This window comes from Aulostomus chinensis, chromosome 1, assembly GCF_037954235.1.
Source record: "Aulostomus chinensis isolate RoL2024-O1b breed Wild chromosome 1, RoL_Achi_v1.0, whole genome shotgun sequence".
NCBI lineage: Eukaryota > Metazoa > Chordata > Actinopteri > Syngnathiformes > Aulostomidae > Aulostomus > Aulostomus chinensis.
The window spans coordinates 30,203,887-30,223,158 of NC_141320.1; the positions used below are offsets into that span (position 1 = coordinate 30,203,887).

General features: G+C 45.4%; 3 non-coding genes across 3 annotated transcripts; 1 reads left to right on the plus strand and 2 right to left on the minus strand.

The window, feature by feature from the left end:
• Positions 1-6,050: 6,050 nt before the first annotated feature.
• On the minus strand, positions 6,051-6,122 carry trnaq-uug (transfer RNA glutamine (anticodon UUG)). The gene has a single exon. It is a non-coding gene; the product is annotated as a tRNA-Gln (tRNA).
• Positions 6,123-11,763: 5,641 nt separating this feature from the next.
• On the plus strand, positions 11,764-11,837 carry trnan-guu (transfer RNA asparagine (anticodon GUU)). Its single transcript has one exon. It is a non-coding gene; the product is annotated as a tRNA-Asn (tRNA).
• Positions 11,838-18,104: 6,267 nt separating this feature from the next.
• On the minus strand, positions 18,105-18,187 carry trnal-cag (transfer RNA leucine (anticodon CAG)). The gene has a single exon. It is a non-coding gene; the product is annotated as a tRNA-Leu (tRNA).
• Positions 18,188-19,272: the final 1,085 nt, after the last annotated feature.

Consider the following 19,272-nt stretch of genomic DNA (forward strand, 5'->3'; position numbering starts at 1 on the left):
AGGGGACGAAGAGAAACCTCAGTTCCCACAGCTTCACCAGAGTCTAACTGAGGAGAACTTGAAAGAAGAGTCTCTGAGCAGCAGCCCAGTTCATCCTCTGAAAACAGAAGCTGATGGAGAAGAGTGTGGAGGACCAGAACCAGAACCAGCCAGCAAGGTAGATCCAGATCCACTTGTACAACCTGAGACTGATGACCAGATATCAGACTCTTCTGAAGCTGAGACTGAAGTCAGTGAGGATGATTGGGTCAGACCTGATAACACGGCCACCTCAAGGAGGAATTTGCTTCAGAAACTGAGCCCAGGACAGGAAGTGAGTCATTGCAGCTCAAAAGAGCAAAGAGTTAAGACTGAAAGAGAATCAGATATCATCAGGAACGTGAACTTTGGTCCTTCTGAATCTGAGACAGAAGTCAGTGAGGATGAGCGTCCTTTTAGGTGCTCAACATGCAGTAAAGGTTTTAGGAACAGAAGGAGTTTGAATAATCACATGAGAACACACACTGGGGAGAAACCATTCCCATGCTCAGTTTGTGGCAGAAGATTCTCAGAAAAGGGTAATTTGAGAAGACACATGAGAAGACACACTGGAGAGAAACCATTCCCCTGCTCAGTTTGTGGCAAAAGATTCTCAGAAAAGGGAGGTCTGAAAAGACACATGAAAATGCACAATGGGGAGAAACCATTCCCCTGCTCAGTTTGTGGCACAAGATTTTCAGAAAATGGGCATCTGAAAATGCACATGAGAACTCACACAGGGGAGAAGCCATTCCCCTGCTCCATTTGTGGAAAAATGTTCTCTGTTCAAGGATATTTGAAAAGCCACATAAGAACACATACTAGAGAGAAACCATTCCTCTGCTCAATTTGTGGCACAAGATTCTCAGAAAAGAGATATCTGAAAAACCACATGAGGACACACACTGGAGAGAAACCATTCCCCTGCTCAGTTTGTGGAAAAAGATGGTCAGACAGTGGAAATCTGAAAAAACACATGAGAACACACACTGGGGAGAAACCATTCCCCTGCTGACTTTGTGCTAAAAGATTCTTGATAAAGGCACAACTGAAAAATCACATAAGAACGCACACTGGGGAGAAACCATTCCCCTGCTCAGTTTGTGCTAAAAGATTCTCGGTAAAGGGACACCTGAAAAGACACATGAGAATGCACAGTGGGGAGAAACCATTTTTCCAAACATGACACTGAAGCCATGACAAAAGAGTGGGAGACGCAGGTTGAAAGCCAATAATGAATGTATTTAACTAAAAAAAACACCACGATAAATCAAAAATGGGCCCAGGTGCTTCCAACTAGGAGGAATGAACAGCTCCCCACCCTCCAGATACCTGCTGCAACACAAGAAACATCATGAAAGACACGAGATTCTGCGTGACTTTTCTGTTAAACCTGTGTTGAGAGCTAATTTGCAGTATGCAACCAAACCAGGTTACTTTTGGATGTTGCAAAAATACATCCCTGCAATTCTTCAAAAATAATTAATAATACAAGAACACACATTAGGTTTGTTTTGCACTGGAATTGTCCTTTAAGAGCTTCACAAGCTGGGAGAAGGATTTTAAACGCTACTCTGGATTTTACTGGAGACCAGTGCAGCGAAGCTAAGATTTGCGTGATGTGCTCTCTCTTCCTAGTTTCTTGTCTATGCTTCTTGTCTATGCTTTACGCTTTATTTCTATGTGTGCACCTGCATTGTGGACCAGCTGCAGAGTCTTCAACCACTTGTTAGTACAGCCTGATAATAAAGTAAATAAAAATATATGATAATTAAGAGTTACAATCGAGCAGTGACATCACTAGATAATGTCTCTAAGGGGTTTTGGGCCAAGCACAGGAACTTCTGTCTTATCAGAGTTGAACAGTAACAAGTTATAAGTCATCCGGGCCTTCATGTCTGGAATGCATGCTTGTAGATTGGATAACTGTTGGCCTTCATCCAGCTTTATTGATAAATATAATTGAGTATCATCTGTGAAACAATGGAAATGTATGGAGTGTTTTTGAATAATATGACCTAAAGGAAGCATATATAAAGTGAAGAGTATCGGCCCCAGCACTGAACCTTGGGGAACACCACGTTTAACTTTGGTTTGCATGGAAGATTTATCGTTAATGAGTAGGGTTGGGTTTAAAAAATCGATTTAATCCATTTGAATCAATTTTCCTTTTCATGGTTTGATATCGATTCATAAAACCCACAGATCGATTTCCAACTCGCAGAGAACAGCCTGTGTATCAACTCTGGCAGTCTCGCGTGATCAGCGTTTGGCGCCAGTTTTAATGGAATGTGATCTCGCGAGAATTTACTACCAGTCAAGCAAACATGGCGGAAGGAAGCACAACCCTGAAGGCACCCCCGGCGAGATTAAAGGCCGATGTTTGGGTGCACTTTGGTTTTAAGGACGGAGAAAACGACGACTTGGGGGGGGGGGGGGGGAGCAATATGCAACCTATGCAACGGGATGGTAAAGTACTGTGGGAATACGACAAATCTCCACTTGTCAAGACATCACCCAGCAGAAAACCAGTCGACACGGCTCAAACAACGCAGCCTGGAGCAGGTATAAGATAACCGAGGCTGTCGCAGTTTTTATATGCAAAGACATCCGACCTTACAGCGTCGGGGAAACGACGGTTTCCGAGGTCTCATAAAAACTTTGGAGCCGCGCTACATTTTGCCGACTTGCAAACACCTAAGTGAAGTGACAATACCAAACATGAACGCAAGCTTAAAACAAAGCATCGAAACTTCGCTTCACTCAGCAGAGAACGTAGCATTGACTTGTGATTGTTAGACGTCAAGAGCAACAGATTCATATCTGACCATTACAGCTCACTACATTAGTGACTGGGTCCTCGCATGCTATGTTCTTCAAACCAGAGCCGTGGAAACCAGCCACACAGCGAGAAAACTCAGTGAACTGTTATTCAGTGCAATAGGCGAGTGGAAGCTTACGAACAAGGTGCCAGCCATCGGAACTGACAATGCAGCAAATATTGTCCACGCTGCGGAGATTACGGGCTTGTTGCACATTGGTTGCTTTGCACACCTTCTTAATTTAGCCTCGCAAACTGCGCTGAAAGTCCCTACAGCTGCACGCTTGCTTGGCAGAGTCAGACGCATCGCTGCATTTTTTCATCGTAGCTCTACGGCGAGCCGCATCCTCAGAGAGAAGCAAAGGGTGCTGGAGCTTCCTGAGCACAAGATGGTGATTGACGTGGTGACACGTTGGAATAGCTCACTGGAGATGCTGGACCGTTTCCTCGAGCAGCAACCAGCCATCTCAGCAGCTCTGCTGTCACCTGAAGTACGCAGAAACGAGAAAGATGTCTGCACGTTGACAGAAGTGGACGAAAGAGTAGCAGAGGATGTGGTCAAAGCCCTTCAGCCACTGAAAGCAGCCACTCTTGCCACGTCTGAGGAAAAATCCCAGACTCTGTCCATCATTGCACCCTTGCATGCACAACTGTTGGAAGAGATGCGCTGTGTCCCCCAGGATTCAACAGTCATCAAAGAGGTCAGGACAGCAGCAGACAACAACCTCAATTCAAGGTAAGCTTAAAAAGTATGTAGGTGAATGCGTGTGCATTCATGCACATTCATTTCCAATTAAATTATATTTAAGTGATCAAATATATCTTTTCAAGGTTCGTGCCTTGAAGGACAGGCTCTATGTTGCTTCAGCGTCAGACCCTCGTTTCAAGGCTCTGCCTTTCTTGTCTGATGAGGCCTGGAACCACACATTCTCCCGACTGGTGACTGAAGCTTCTGTTGTGGCACAGGCGGAGGCATCTAATGTAAGTTATTGACACAAAAAAAACCTTATTTCCTACAGTTTTTGTACTTTACTGTATTCAACTCAAATTTACTTTGTCTTCATTATTTTAATATTAAGCAGTTGTATTCTGAATTGTGTTCCAAGTGACTTTCCAGATCATTTTCTTGCTATTTTCAAACAGCAAACATCTGCTTTTGGTGGAAAAGAAGAAGCTGTGCCTGATCCCATTGAAGATGTTGCTCCACCAAAGAGACCAAAGGAATCCTCTGCACTGATGTCTCTCCTAGGGTCAGCCTACATGCGGAAAGACACAGTTACACAGAAAACTGTATTTGAAAAGGCCCAGGATGAAATCAAAATATACAGGGAAGTAACACCCATTCCACTCTCTGAGAATCCTCTCAACTGGTGGAGAACACATGCAAAGCAGGATCCCCTATTGGCCCACCAAGCAAAACAGTACCTTTGTGTACCTGGTACCAGTGTCCCGTCCGAGCGGGTTTTTTCCACCACTGGGGATGTTGTGACGGCAAAAAGGAGCTGCCTTACTCCTCAACATGTTGATCAACTCCTTTTCATGCAGAAAAATCTTACTCTCTCCAACAAGTAAGAAAAGGGATGACAGGTCTTGAAGTTTTATGGACTTAGGTTTGTGATTATTGTTCAGAAGTTTACAAGATCTTTTTCATTCGTGTGTCAAGAAAACCCTTTAAGGAGTAATTCAGAGCTGTTTAGACTTGTAAATACTTTTCTTTTTTGCATGAATGAAAAACAAACCAAACCCAAACAGGAAGTTCAGAATGCCTGGAAAACAAGATGGAATGTCACCACTTGTCTGATGGTGTTTTTCAGTTTACATTGTATGTTTCAAATATACAGACCATGTTCCAAAAAATGGAGATATTGGCGCTATTTTAATTTGCCTACATTTATTTGAGTCAACAGATGGCTGTTAATTCTTTTCTGATGCAGTTGTCACAACCATTGTAGTGTTATTGCACAAAAGCTGTGAGACAGTTGTAGCTAAGTGAGTGTCCTGTTTATGTGTGTCATCTTTGGAGATACTTGAATAATATACATTGTATATATACATATACATAATTTACATTGTCTATCTTGTAATTTATTTTAATTTGATTTATATTCATTCATTTTTTTGTGTTGTCAGTCACTTGGTCAGGTTTAAATAAATAAATAAATGGATATCGAATTGAATCGTGAATTGAATTGAATCGGACCTCGGAAAATCGAATCAAATCGATTAGGAAAATCTGAATCGATACTCAGCCCTACTGACTGGTATTTGTTGTTAAACTGGACAGTTTGTCTGTTGAAGCTCTTTACGTTGATCTGGTTGGACACAAATCTTAGCCACTCAGATGCAGCAGCAGAAGAAGCTGTCATCCACCCTGACAGTCAGAGCATCAAGTCAAGGAAACATCACCATCTTGTAGTTCCAAACCTTCACCTGTCAGATTCAGCTACTTCTTATTGTGGGACTTTAACTTTGAACACAAACAGTGTCTCGACGCACGATGGCCCAAAAACGGCCCGCATCCCGATTGCAGATCAGCACCACACCAGACCCAGGATTGGTCCAGTTCTGATTTTACTTTAGTATTTGGCACCTTCGGATGTTCGGACCGAATCCAGTTAGTTCCACACATTTTCATTTCACCTTGGATTTTGGAGCTTTCGGGTTAAAACCTGTATTTCATGTGTGGGCCACAACCGTCATGTGTGCACCACAGCCGGATCAGGAAGCTTTCAAACGGATCTGGCCCAAAGACTCCTGCTATCTGGGCAGTGTAGATGCCAATGTAGTGGTTGGGGAAATAGTCTCTGAGAATCCAACTTGAAGGTCCTGCTAAGTGTTGTGATGCTCAAATGTTCTGTAAAATAGTTGGACCCTCAGCAGAGATGCTAGATTAGGAGTTGATGGGAGATACCAGTGTCCAAAGTCCAGGCTTGAACCTGGTTTGTGCCAGTTATTTGTCAAGCTTGCAGCGATTCTTTCCTTTTCACATCGCCGTGTCTCCTGATGACTCAGGACCAGTTGATGTCCATTTACCTGTCATGGTGACAGAGAACTTTCTCCAGCTCAACCAGGACAAAACTGAGGTCTTAATTGAAGGTGGTGGCAGCGTTGTTAGGGCCTGAGCCTCCTCCCAACCAGCCACAGCCAAGTAGCAGGAGTTGGCCATAGAAAAATCCAATTCCTCTTTCAAAGTCCGTCAGAGACCTGCTGGAGGCTCCACCGAGATTTGAACTCGGATCACTGGATTCAAAGTCCAGAGTGCTAACCATTACACCATGGAACCAGTCTAAAAAAAAGACATGAGTGAGAAAAATTATGGCGCTTATCATGTAGGAGGGACTACAGTGGTTGTCTGGTTTTAATTTTCACAAACATCCATCCATTCATCCATTGTCTTCCGCTCATTCCTGTTAATGGTTGCAGACTCCTTTTTCAGAGCTGGAACCTTCCTCTTGTGTCAGCTTCATGTTCCCATCTCTATGGTAACGGTCAGTTTTGACCCACGTCTTCAATCAGCTGTCAAATAAACTAAAACAATTTTCTATCATGGTTCAGGTTAACAAAATCCTCATCAACTTCTCTGGTCCAATCACATTTATGTTGGCACACAGAGAACAGATCCAGAGTCAGAGCTGAGACTTCAGTCTAACCACCTTAAGATGGAGGAGAAGAAGCCCTGATTTCTGGGTCTCACAGTCTTTTTACTCTCTTGGCTCCACCCACACAGGGCAGGAGAACATCCTCATAGTGAGTCAGTGTTTTTCCATGTTTAACCCAATCAGCTCTCAGTGGTTAAGAACAGGTGAGTTAGTGAGTGTGGTTCGTTCTAATCTGATGTCCAAGCTGCAGGGAACAGCAAAGCCAAACAGTACAGAAGCCTTTCAGCATTCATGCAGACTGGAAAGAGGCTGAAATGCTCCCTGCTTCTGGAAGGAGCAGAGATGGAGCCAGAAAAAACACAGAATTTACCCAGACTCTGATTTGAACTAGCAAGAGACTCAAGCTGGTCATGAAGTATGATTGGCTGCCTCTTCGTGATGTCATTCACACACACCTGTATAATCAGGATGTGAGCTGAGGGGTGGAGATCGATGAGTCCTGGAGACGTTCAATAATGTCCACAACTTTGGCACCAGGAAGACAGCAGGTGATGGCACCTGGGAGTTCAACAGACCTGATGATTGAACCACCAATCACAAGGATTTCAGCCTCCATTGTAAACAGAGAGTTTAGATGAGAGAGAACCTGCTGTCAGCCTCACCAGTCAGGGCAGTGGCAGAGGCAGCAGAGTTGAATGAAGCAGGACCACCTGGCAGGTCTCAGCTGGAGGTGATGACATCACTGGCCTCAGTCCTCACCAGTGCTCTGCCTAGCAACAGGGACGATGGAGAGAAACCAGTAGTAGCACTCTGAGAGTTGGAGACAGCAGGAGAGAGACCATGACAGAGTCACCCATGGGAAACTGTTGGATCCACTCAGGACAAGCTGGACAGACACAGATCAAAGTCAGAATTGATGATGATGTCATCAGGGCTTTGATGGTGTCTTTATTTGTACCTAGAATTCTGTCTTTGATGTCAGGAGGACATGAAAGAAACACAACTGAGGAAAGAAGAGGAGAACATTCAGCTTCATTGGAAACACTTGAACTGTTGAACAGTAGAATTTGTTTGAAACAGTTTACAACACTGAGTGACAGGATTGAAGAGGGAAGAGTTTTCTACTTTAAATTGAATTCTAACTTTAAACTGTGGATGAACATTTTTAGTCGTTCATATTCTAACATACAGAGGAAGTCATGTCATTCCCTTTTTAAAAAAAGAAAAAACATGTGAAGCTCTTCCCCCCAGCTCCAGATGGACAGACAGACATGAGAAAGGCACGGAAGCAAAGAAGTGTTGTGCTCCTCTCCAGTGCTCTGGTGTTGTTGTGGTCTTCTCAGCTCCATCATGAAGACCTGCTGGCACTGGGAGCTGGTGGAAGTTTGCAGCTCTCACTGGAAAGTCCTGAGGCTCCTCCCACTCTGAAGCAGGCAGTTGCTCCCAGCCAGCCCACACTTTCACTCTCTGGTGTAGGAGTGAAGAACAAAATCAGAATCAAGAACCATCACTCTTTCATTGGGGTTCCTTTCTCCTTGTTCTGATACAGAAATTCAACAGCTTCTATCATTGATTTGACAGGAAGTGTTGATGACACACTGGGATTTTTGTTCTCCTGCTGTCACTGTCAAGTGCAGCTTAACATGAGAGGTAGCAGGATCATTCATGTGTTCATGTTTCCAGCAGACAAGGAGGAAACCTGGGAGGACTTCAGTGACTCTGATCAGTGGTTCTCACTTCATCTTCTCAGTGTAAAGTTTAAAGCGAGCTGGCCAGGAGTTGAACCTAGAATCTTCTGATCCATAGTCAGACTCGTTATCCATTGCGCCACCAGCCCTCTGAAGAAGCTGCTGTGTTCATGTGTGCTTGCTGTTACAGAAAATCCCAACAACATGGTGTCATTTTCAGGGGACACAATGGTGCAGTGGTCAGCACTGTGGCCTCTCAGCAAGAAGGTTCAGCTCTCCTCCTATTTGGTTGCTAGGAACCTGAATCAGGCCTCAGTGGAGCGGTGCTGCTGAGGCTGAGTGAGGCTGAGTGAGGGACTGAGCAGGAGCCAGCAGGTCCAAGCGGGTTCAGGCAAACTCCCCTCAGTTCACCAACATCAAAGCAGAGGAACAGAGTTCATCCAACAAAATGGATTCATATCATCTCCTCTTGGAATGTTCTGGAACTACAAGTACACTTAAAATGGCTGACTTATGACAACAGAAGGAACTTTGAAGTAGATTTGATTTATTTAAGTCAGTGACAGTCATTTTTGTTCATTTTTTGTTCTTGTCTTGCCACTGTGAGACAGTCGCTAGAAAACTGACCAACAATAATTTCATGTGGCATGCAATTAACAAAAGACCCACATTGATGGTCGAGGGGTCTGGAGCCTTTCCCAGCATCTACGGGCCAGAGGCGGGGTTCACCCTGGACAGGTCACCAGTCCATCACAGGGCCAACATACAGAGACAAACAACCATTCATACCTACGGTCAATTTAGAGTGTCTAATCAGCCTCGTCCCAAATTACACGTCTTTGGACGGTGGGAAGGAACCGGAGTACCCGGAGAGAACCCACGCATTCATGGGGAGAACATGCAGGCTCTACACAGAAAGATTCTGCACCTGAGCCTGGACTCAAACCCAGAACCTTCTTGCTGTGAGGCCACAGTGCTCACCACTGCACCATCATGCTGCCATGCTCTCTTCTACTTTCCTCAATTGTCTTTCTTTCATGTCCTCCTGAGATCAAAGACAGAATTCTAGCTACTGTCAAAGCCCTGATGACATCATCATTCATATCTGACCATTACAGCTCACTACATTAGCGACTGGATCCTCGCATGCCATGTTCTTCAAACCAGAGCCGTGGAAACCAGCCACACAGCGAGAAAACTCAGCAGCAAATATTGTCCGCGCTGCGGAGATTACGGGCTTGTTGCACATTGGTTGCTTTGCACACCTTCTTAATTGAAGTCCCTACAGCTGCACGCTTGCTTGGCAGAGTCAGACGCATCGCTGCATTTTTTCACCGTAGCTCTACGGCGAGCCGCATCCTCAGTGAGAAGCAAAGGGTGCTGGAGCTTCCTGAGCACAAGATGGTGATTGACGTGGTGACACGTTGGAATAGCTCACTGGAGATGCTGGACCGTTTCCTCCAGCAGCAACCAGCCATCTCAGCAGCTCTGCTGTCACCTGAAGTACGCAGAAACGAGAAAGATGTCTGCACGTTGACAGAAGTGGACGTAAGAGTAGCAGAGGAAATAGTCTCTGAGAATCCAGCTTGAACCCACACCCTCCTTGTTCTTCAAAAACCCAAACAGCGACCATCAGTCTCCCTCCAATCCTGTACTTGGTTCAGTGTTGCTGTTCCATTTTGCAGCAGCAGGGGTCGCTGTGATACCAGGTTCAGTTCAAGATTCCCAACTCCAGCTCATGTTGGTGACCTCAGTGACAGGGCTCATACAAAAAGAGTCAACACGTTCATTTGTATAACAGAAAATTTCAATGATGTGGTGGCATTTTCTTTTTTTGTGCTGTCTGATTTTCTAAATATCAGGTTTAGATCCTCAAATTAACACTGGGACACCAAAAGAGAACACAGTAATTCTCCAGTGCTCTGGTGTTGTTGTGTTCTTCTCAGCTCCATCATGAAGACCTGCTGGCACTGGGCGCTGGTGGAAGTTTGCAGCTCTCACTGGAAAGTCCTGAGGCTCCTCCCACTCTGAAGCAGGCAGTTGCTCCCAGCCAGCCCACACTTTCACTCTCTGGTGTAGGAGTGAAGAACAAAATCAGAATCAAGAACCATCACTCTTTCATTGGGGCTCCTTTCTCCTTGTTCTGATCCAGAAATTCAACAGCTTCTATCATTGATTTGACAGGAAATGTTGATGACACACTGGGATTTTTGTTCTCCTGCTGTCACTGTCAAGTGCCAGTTCAGATGTACTTGATGTTACAGAAAATCCAGCACGGTGGTGCAGTGGTCAGCACTGTCTCCTCACAGCAAGAAGGTCCCAGGATTCCAGTCCTGGCTCCATCACAGGATCTTTCTGTGTGAGTCTCCATGTTCTCCTGTTCCTGTGTGGGTTCTCTCTGGTACTCCAGCTTCCTCCCACAGTCCAAAGACATCAAGAGGGGACGAGGCTGATTGATACTCTAAATTGACTGTAGGTGTGACTGTGAGTGTGAATGGTTGTCTGTCTCTATGTGTTGGTCCTGTGATGGACTGATCACCTGTCCAGGGTGAACCCCGCCCCTCGACCAATGTCAGCTGTGATAGGCTCCACCCCCCACGAACCTTAACAAATAATCAGTATAGAAATGGAAATTTATCTGCTATGTTGAATCAGAAAAACCTTTTGAAGTAAACTTTTGCTTCAGTCAGAAAGTAGACTGTTGTTAACTCTCGCAATGATTTGTGTTTCTGGAGGAAGACAAAATCCTTACGAACCTCTTTTTAACAGACACACATTTCTAAATATGCAGGTTCATTTTATTTTTCTTCTTCTAGCAGAGGATGGTTTTGATCCATCAACCTCTGGTTCTGGTCCCAGCTCTCTTCCTCTGCACCTCTCTGCTCTACCATTGACTGAACAGTGCTTGATTTAGGAGAGCAGGATTGTGACAAGAACAGGATTTTGAGTTTCAAATGTTTCCCAGTTTGGCTCTGCAGCAGGAGGTCTTGTAGAAACAGGGACTGACCTGACACCAGCTCCCTCTGGAACAATGGTTCATTCATTCATCTGTGCCAGGAGGCCTAAAAACACACAAAACACCAACTCAATCCAGGACCTTGGATCCTAAACTGAAACTCCATCACACGGTGGCTCTGCTGGGGCTCCCACAGGTGAGTGAGGCTGAGCTCCAGTCTGCTCTGAGGAGGCAGCAGACATCTGCACCACTCAGAGGTTTGGTTGGTGGCTTTGACAAAATCCCAACAAACTCAAACCCTGTTGAATCAGGAAGTTCTAGTTGAACTCTCATCCACGTCACATGACCAAGAAAACCTCCTCTTTCATTCAGACCAGAACTGACAAACATAGAAACATTGTTTCAGCATCTGATCAAACAATAACATGTTCTTGTTTGTTTGCCATGTTCTATTAATCAGACTGATGATCTCTGGATGTTCTAGGAGGGGGGTCTGTTTCTGATGAAGCCTGTTTGGTCTGGGGGGGTTAAGATGATGGGGCTGTTTCATTTCTAGTGCTGAAGGCTTTCACCATGACAGTCAGACTCTCCTCTGTCCTTCATGGTCCCTCAAATGTGCAGTGTGGACCTCACACACTGAATTTAGCCTGAAAAGTCTTCATGAAAAGCAGGTGCCTCAGAGTCTCTGTGGCGCAATCGGTCAGCGCGCTCGGCTGTTAACCGAGAGGCTGGTGGTTCGAGCCCACCCAGGGACGATGAACAGGCTTTACTGGTGCTTAGGAGTCGCTGTGTTAATGATCTGAATGTGGACGGACAGATTGACCCTCCACAGTAGACACCTGTGACTGATCTCTTGATGAGAAGTGTTAAATTTAGTCGTCGTGTGTCATGCAGTGTTGAGGAGGCCTGCTGGCTGTGGGTAAAGTGGGGGCTCAGAGTTTGTGGAGTCGGCTCCGGAGTGAAGGGGGTCACTGTTTGGTTCTCAGATGCTACAGCTCAGGTTAGCGAGGTGGTGGAGAAACCAGTGAGAGCTCTGCCAGCTGGAGCCTCTTGGGTCCTGGGAGGCTTCACTCCTGGAGGTGGAAATGATGAGGAGTTTTAAAATCTGCTCCTCTTTCACGCTGACTTGTTTTCTTGGGTTCCCTCTTTCATTCATGTGTGATTTTAGTCTCAGCTCTCTCAACCTGAATGGAGCCAGAACCCATTTTAAAAGAGCTGCTCTTTTTAAACTCCTGGAGATCAAGAGGATCCTGCCATGTTTGTCCAGGAGACCCACAGCACAACAGTCAGTGAATGGGGATGCAGGCAGGCTTTTAATGGGGGTCATTTGAAGTCCCAAGTCCAGTTGGAGCAGAGGGTGGAGTTTGATTCTCCAGGAGTTTTTGTTGTTGTTTTTTTACCAGTTTCTTTTGATTTGGAGGAAATCATTCCAGGTGTTTGAAAGAAGGTGAGAGCAACTTTGGAAAATGTTCAACTGGTGTTTTTAAATGTCTTTGCACCAACAAATGGTGGACAGGACAGCTTTTGAGACATTTTAATGCCACCGTTCAACAGTGAATCTGCTGGTTTCCTGTTTTTAGGAGCTGATGGGAGCTGCACAGAGAAGCTCTTTGAGACAGGAACCATTCAGAGCTCCACCCTGCTTCTTCCAGCAGGATCCACAGATCCACCAACACACCAGCTGTTTGATGTGTGGAGGCTTTTGACCAGGATTCCTAGACAGCACAGCTGGACTCACTCAACAGCTAACTTGTTAGCACCGACTAGACAGGAGCGCTTCTATGGTTTTACTCAGTGGTTCAATATTTTTAAAAGATGTCCCATTCAGCCTGCGGGTTTGAGTGATCACTCTTCAGTCTCCTGTTCTGTTTTATTAAAATATTCATTTAAAAGCTCCTGAGAGAGAGAGAGAGAGAGAGAGAGAGAGAGAGAGAGAGAGAGAGAGAGGGAGAGAGAGAGACAGAGAGATAGAGGGAGGGAGAGAGAGACAGAGAGAGGGAGAGGGAGGGAGAGAGAGAGGGAGAGAGAGAGATAGAGGGAGGGAGAGAGAGAGAGGGTGGGAGGGAGGGAGAGAGATAGAGGGAGAGAGAGAGAGGGAGAGAGAGAGAGAGGATCAAACTGATCTCAAAATTTACTTCAAAATTCTCTGATTATAATCATTTGTACTCCTTGATAGATTCATCACTACAGTGTCATAGAGGGTCCATTACTATTGCAGTATATTAAAGAATATAAGAACGAGGTTACCATTCATGTAAATATAATATTTCATGTATTGCAGTATATTTTCAAAGATATAACACTTTAATTTTTTTAATAAGAGAGACTTTAACGTGAGACTTTAATGTCTGTCTTTGATCTCTAACTCTGACTCTGATGTCATTGGTGGTGACTGAACTCTACCCCCTGACAGACTGAAGGCTCCTATTGGTGATGTCATCATAAATACATGAAGGTCTTTTTTCAATGGTATAACATTAAAGCTCATCTTAGTAAAACAATCAAGTTACCTGAACTAAATTCTTGAAAAAATGACTGTGACTGACTTAAATAAATCAAATCTACTTCAAAGTTCCTTCTGTGGTCATAAGTCAGCCATTTTAAGTGTACTTGTAGTTCCAGAACATTCCAAGAGGAGATGATATGAATCATTTTGTTAGATGAACTCTGTTCCTCTGCTTTGATGTTGGTGGACTGAGGGGAGTTTGCCTGAACCTGCTTGGACCTGCTGGCTCCTGCTCAGTCCCTCACTCAGCCTCACTCAGCCTCAGCAGCACGGCTCCACTGAGGACTGATTCAGGTTCCTAGCAACCAAATAGGAGGAGAGCTGAACCTTCTTGCTGGGAGGCCACAGTGCTGACCACTGCACCATTGTGTCCCCTGAAAATGCCACCACCTTGTTGGGCTTTTCTGTAACAGCAAGCACACATGAACATAGCAGCTTCTTCACAGGGCTGGTGGTGCAATGGATAACGAGTCTGACTACGGATCAGAAGATTCTAGGTTCAACTCCTGGCCAGCTCGCTTTAAACTTTATACTGAGAAGATGAAGTGAGAACCACTGATCAGAGTCACTGAAGTCCTCCCAGGTTCCCTCCTTGTCTGCTGGAAACATGAACACATGAATGATCCTGCTACCTCTCATGTTCAGCTGCACTTGACAGTGACAGCAGCAGAACAAAAATCCCAGTGTGTCATCAACATTTCCTGTCAAATCAATGATAAAAGCTGTTGAATTTCTGTGTCAGAACAAGGAGAAAGGAGCCCCAATGAAAGAGTGATGGTTCTTGATTCTGATTTTGTTCTTCACTCCTACACCAGAGAGTGAAAGTGTGGGCTGGCTGGGAGCAACTGCCTGCTTCAGAGTGGGAGGAGCCTCAGGACTTTCCAGTGAGAGCTGCAAACTTCCACCAGCGCCCAGTGCCAGCAGGTCTACATGATGGAGCTGAGAAGAACACAACAACACCAGAGCACTGGAGAGGAGCACAACACTTCTTTGCTTCCTGGCCACTCTCATGTCTGTCTGTCCATCTGGAGCTGGGGGGAGGAGCTTCACATGTTTTTCTTTTTTAAAAAAGGGAATGACATGACTTCCTCTGTATGTTAGAATATGAACCACTAAAAATGTTCATCTCCAGTTTAAAGTTACAAATTAATTTTCAAGTAGAAAACCTTCCCTCTTCAATCCTGTCACTCAGTGTTGTAAACTGTTTCTAACAAATTCTACTGTTCAACAGTTCAAGTGTTTCTAATGAAGCTGAATGTTCTCCTCTACTTTCCTCAGTTGTGTTTCTTTCATGTCCTCCTGAGATCAAAGACAGAATTCTAGCTACTGTCAAAGCCCTGATGACATCATCAGGAATTCTGACCTGTCCAGGGTGAACCCTGCCTCTTGTCCAATGTCACCTGCGATCGCCCCCCCCCCCCCCCCCGTGACCCTGAAAGGACAAGAATAGAAAGTGGATGGAGGGATGGACTCAACACTGAAATCAGCTGATCTGATCCACATTCTAATGTTTCCTGTCCCTCTTTAGGAGTCAGTGAGAATAGTAGTGTATATAATAATGTATATCCAACCTTGTAGTATCTTTCCAAAGCTTTTAGTGTTTCTTCTTGTTTCTACTTGTAGTTTTAGTGTCTGGATCTTTTCTTTTGATGTCCTGCTGTCTGCTCTTTGCTTTTGGAGCTTCCTTCAACAACTACCAGGCCTCCTGGGTACTGTAGGAAACATGGTCAAGTTCTTCTGACTTCTCCAGGAACGTCCTGCTCACATTGGTCGGTCTTCATTTTGACTCCTCCCACTGCCACAATGACCAGCCTTTATACCCTTGGTGACTGGGGCCCTGGTTGCTGCAGGCCTCAACACCAGCCTGTGGTTGTGAGCAGGGCAGAACAGAACTGACAGTATCTCCCATGCAGGACCTGGGTCAGATCCTGGTGCCAGCTGGGGCACCGCTTTAACCTGGACCCCTAGAAGATCTTCTCCAGGAACTCGCCTTTTTCAATCGAAACAGCATGAAACTACAAGTAAAGAATTAAAATTATTTAATTCACAATGAAGCCTCTGTCATAAAACAACTGACCACCTCCCCATTGACTTCACCCTGATAACCAGGAGGTAACCTGGTAGTCAGAGCAGCGATGCTCAGGTCTGTGGACTCAGAGGAGGGTTCTTCTTTTGGTCACAGGTTTGAAGACCTCAGTGGAAGACAGAGAAGAGGTAGTCAGAGACCTGCCACATCTCTCCAGTGACCTGGGACATGATGGCAGGGGTGGGATTTGAACCCACGCCTCCTCAGAGACTGGAACCTTAATCCAGCGCCTTAGACCGCTCGGCCACACTACCTCACTGTGGTACTCTCTGAGTTGGTCTGCTAAAGGCATGTTGAAGAGGAAGTAACAATGATATCAAACTTATTCTGAAGGGGGACCCCTTCCCTCCACGGTCACAGGAAGTGACGACAGCGCCGCTAGAAGCAGGAAAGAAATGGTAAAAGGACTCAGTTTGTACAGAGCCTTTCTACCTCAGCAGCACTCAAGGAGCTGAACAATGTCCTCTCATTCACACACACTCACACACTGATGCTGAAGGCTGCCATGCAAGGAGCCAACCTACTCATCAGAAGTATTTAGGGGTTCAGTATCTCACTCAAGGACACTTTGACATGGTCACTGGAGAAAGTGAGGATCAAACCAGCCACCCTTTGGTTGCCAGACGGCCATGCTACTCCTGAGTCATGTGACCTGGATAAGATGGTGAACCACAGCTGATCGCCACGCTAGCAAACCCCTTTTGTTTGGTTTGGTTGTTGTTTAGTGACTGTGGATGAATACACAGGAGAAGCTGAGCATAAATTTGTGTTCCCTGTTCACTTGAATATATGCAGGAGTGTGAGGTGGAAATAATAGTTGGAGGAGAATGAGAGTTCAGTCTCAGCGCTATGACCTGTGTTGACACTAAAACATGTCAGCCCACAGAACAAAGATGGCAGTCCTCTGGGAAAGCAGGTACACCACACATACATGAAGAAACCCTACATGAAACAAATATGTTGCCAGAGACTTTTACTCTGTTTTTGTTGTTTACCCAAGTACAGGATTGGAGGGAGACTGATGGTCGCTGTTTGGGTTTTTGGAAAACAAGGAGGCTGTGGGTTCAAGCTGGATTCTCAGAGACTATTTCCCCAACCTCTACATTGGTATCTACACTGTCATCCAGTCACGTGACTGAAGTCATCCAGTCACGTGACTGAAGTCATCCAGTCACGTGACTGAAGTCATCCAGTCACGTGACTGAAGTCATCCAGTCACGTGACTGAAGTCATCCAGTCACGTGACTGAAGTCATCCAGTCACGTGACTGAAGTCATCCAGTCACGTGACTGAAGTCATCCAGTCACGTGACTGAAGTCATCCATTCATGTCAGTGATGTCACTTGGCAGGACTGTCATTGCCGTCTCATTCTAGAAAAGAATCCAGACTCCACCTGTGGCTCCATGATAACTGATGGACCTCTGGTTGGAGGCTGGACGATGATGTTTGGACTGGAAGGAAAACTCCTTGTCCAAATTCCATTCTGTTCAAGTTTAAAGTCCCACAATAAGAAGTAGCTGAATCTGACAGGTGGAGGTTTGGAACTACAAGATGGTGATGTTTCCTTGACTCGATGCTCTGACTGTCAGGGTGGATGACAGCTTCTTCTGCTGCTGCATCTGAGTGGCTATGATTGGAGCTTTTACCCTCCAAGGTTGTTTGGTTCCAGGGGAAATTTTAGAATTCCAGTCCCCAACCTGGGCTGTTCTGAAACTCTTCTCCTGAATCACTCCTGAGCTGCAGCAAGAACAAATACCAGTGCCAACCAGATCAACTTCATGGCTGCTAACAGCCTCAGACACTTGATTTCCATCAATCTGGAGCCAAGAAGGCCCTCACCTGTGGTTCTCCTCCAGGAGGGTCCAGGTTCTGCCATTGGGGCTCCTGGTGCCACTGCCAGAGAGCCTCAGCTGCACACTGCAACATTTCAACAGGAGATTGACATTCCTTCAAATGTCCTGACATCTGATTCCAATGGCTCTGTTCCATCTTTATATTTTAAAATGAATCACACAATGAAAGCTGCCTCAGCTGGTTTAAGAGAGAGGACAAGCTAAGAGATCTGAAACCAGTAAAATATGCTTTTCTGTGTGCAAACTAGTGAGGGGCATGGAAGGATATTTTACCACCAACACAGAACCCAGACTTTAGTCATGTGATGAGATGGAGACTCTGATTATGAAGTTAATGGACAAAATGTGAATTGAAAGAAAACACATTCCTTCAGTAGACTTTGATCCAACATTGAAGTTCGAGTTTGGTGGCTGCTCCATGTTGGAGGAAACCAGGCGATGTTGGGACGTCACAGGGAAGCTCCTTTGCCTCCTCTGCTGCCAGTTCAACCACTCACTCCCATCAGTGGAGAGCAGCTTCAACTGGGTTTGGAATGTACCATTGTGGATGCATAGGAATGTGGAGAAAATGTCCTTTGTCAAAAGTGGGATTTGAACCCACGCCTCCAGGAGAGACTGCGACCTGAACGCAGCGCCTTAGACCGCTCGGCCATCCTGACAGAAACTGACAGTTGCAGACTGAATTAATTCACTGACAAAGTAGAATTTTTTCCACAGGAGCTACTGGCTCCTTAGTTGTTGCATTTATTGTTAACATTAAACACACAGTCTGAGTTCATGGCAGTAAGAAATGAATTTCATTTTTCTAAAGGACAAGAAATGAACCAGAACATTAGAACCACATTGCATCTCTTGATCAGTTTGTTACATGGGACACCTTCCAGACAGGAAGGTCCCACCAAGACTTGAACTGGGATCACTGGATCCAGAGTCCAGAGGGCTCACCATTCCACCATGGAACCAAACACAAGGAGGAGGTTCCTCAAAATACCACTTGACATCACCTGCAATCAACCTGTTGATATTTGGAGGTTCATCTTGCTCTTGTTCCAGACTACATTGTCAAAAGGAACAAGAACCACAAGGAAATCATGGAACTCCAGATTTATTCAGGACTTTCTAACTCCATCGTATGACCTGGGAGCAAAGACTGGCCAGGCCTTCCTTAATTTATCAGTTAATTACTGCTTCAACAAACATGCCACTTAATTAAGTTACCAGAATTTCTCTCATTGAAAAACCCACCAGCCTGATTTCTTGACATGACATGAAAAATTCTCCAAGAACCCACAGTTGGGTGGAAAGATACCAGGTTAACCAGGAGGAGTCCTGCTCCTGAACCATGGATGGAACAAAGTCCACTGGAAAACTCAGCAGTTCCTGAGTGCCAGATCCATCCAGGAGCTTGGGTCTCCCCTTGACTGTGGTGATCCATGAGATCAAGGAGGACAGAGGGAAGAAGGATCCTGTTGGAGATCTCCTCCCTTCTTCCTCCACTTCACTACTACTTGGATGTCAGGAATATGAGGTACTTTACTCAAATGAGGTATTAGGAGTTTCCTGTTTGACAAGAAGGAAGTCAGAGGTTCATCCCTCACTTGTTGGTGGTGCCCTCAACCTGCTGAGAGCATCACTTAGTTCTCTACAGAGAAACATGGCAGCTCTGCTGAAGGCTGCAGGAAACCTGCTGGAACGGAGACTTGGACTCAGGTCACTGGATTCAAAGTCCAGGGTGCCAACAGGT